Here is a 1,770-nt window from a genome sequence, read left to right as displayed (position 1 = left end):
TGAAGATTTTTGCATCTATATTCATAAGGGATATTGGTTTTTCCAGCAATATCTTTGGTATCTTTACTAAATATCAATACCTTTGGTATCTTTAGCTGGTTTTGATATGGTGATGTTGGCCTCTTAGAATGAATTGGGACATGTTCCCTCCATTCAGTTTTTTGAAATAGTTTGATCAGACTTGGTGTTAGTTCTTTTTGGAATGTTTGGTCAAATTCACCAGTGAAGCCATTTGGCCCTGGCTTTGCTTTATCGAGAGGTTCCCCTCCCCTCCCCACCCACCCCCTGCGTTGCCATTTCATTTTCCTCTCCTTGGGTGGATTTATTGGAAGGAAATGGGTAAAAGGGATAAAAGAGAAAGGAAAGGGATGAGAGAAGGTAGTAGAGAAGAGTTCTCAGGTATGTTGAATCTTAATTCCCAACTTTGCCTCTGATCATGATTGGTGTTCCAGAACTTTTCCTTGAACACCCTTGTTTTTCTCCAATTTTATGTAATGATGTCTCTCTGTACATACACACTTCAATAGGTTTTGGTACAAAATGTGATGAGGGCTTGGTTTTCTTCACTCTATTTCCCTTCATAATTTGACCTTCTTTATTGAGCCCCAGAAAATACACTTGGCCTAATTCTTGCTGATGGTATGGTATGGCGGAATAGATCATGTAGTAGTTCAAACACAGATTCCTTATGTTTCCATTCTGGAGTGAAAACATCTGAGCTATAGAGATAGCCTTCACCACTCACGGCCACATAGAGGCCAGCCTTCTCTCTTGGGTGGCCACCACACGCAGGCCCACGGGGATTAGATTGAAGATGCTGTAGTAACAGTTTTCATCCTTGGTCCTGTCAATGATCCCATCTGGTGCAGGAACTGTCCCTGCTGGCTGAATAACCTTGTCACAATTCCTCTCAGCTGGGGTTCACTTAGGCTGTTGCTGAACCTTGGGCTTCTTTCACAGAGACACTACAGTATGTGCATTCTATTCTTCAGAGGAAGCTCAAGAATCTTCATGGAGAAGTGCATGTTTAGAGTTTGTCAACTCTCTGCCCAACCTCCACTAATTTTCCAACAAAAAGGCAGCCTGTCTTTGGAAGCCATCCCACGTCCATTGTGCATGTGTCCCAGCCATTGAGGGGCTAATGATACTGGATATCTTTTTATGTGTTTGGTCATTTTTATATCATCATTGGAGAAATATCTATCCAAGTCATTCTCTCACAATTTAATTGGGTTATTTTTCTTTTTTATTATTGAGTTGTAAGTTTGTCCCATTTGATTTGGTTTCTCAGTTCCTCCTTTTCTGCCTTATTTTGAACTATTTGAATTTTTTAGAATTCCATTTTAATTTATCTAGCATTTTAGTTCTATCTCTTTGTATTTTGGGTCATTGCACTAGGAATTTCAATATACAGTCTTTTCTGTTCATAGTTTACCTAGAGTTAATATTGTACCTCTTGACAAAAATGTAAGAATCATGCAGCATATGGTTTCACTTAGTTGCATACATTAAAAACCATGCATTATAATGATAAACATTTTGCTTTGAAAAGTCATATGTAGTTTAAATAAGGAAAAACTAGTCTTTTATATTTATGTCCATATTTACCATTTCTAATATTCCTTTATAAACATATGAGTATCCATCTTGTATCATTTCCCTTTGGCCTGAAGAACTTCCTTTAGCATTTCTTGTAGTGTAGGTCTGCTAGCATCAGATTCTTCTAGTTTTTTTTAACTGAAAGTGTTCAATTTCATTCTGGAAGGTAAA

At 37.9% G+C, this 1,770-nt stretch overlaps 1 pseudogene; it reads right to left on the bottom strand.

The window, feature by feature from the left end:
• Positions 1-249: 249 nt before the first annotated feature.
• Positions 250-1,281, bottom strand: LOC119545268 (annotated as a pseudogene).
• Positions 1,282-1,770: the final 489 nt, after the last annotated feature.

The sequence above is a fragment of the Choloepus didactylus genome, chromosome 10, assembly GCF_015220235.1.
Source record: "Choloepus didactylus isolate mChoDid1 chromosome 10, mChoDid1.pri, whole genome shotgun sequence".
In the NCBI taxonomy this organism is placed as follows: domain Eukaryota; kingdom Metazoa; phylum Chordata; class Mammalia; order Pilosa; family Megalonychidae; genus Choloepus; species Choloepus didactylus.
Note: the sequence above shows the minus strand (reverse complement) of the source record. Positions and strands in the feature narration are given on the sequence as shown.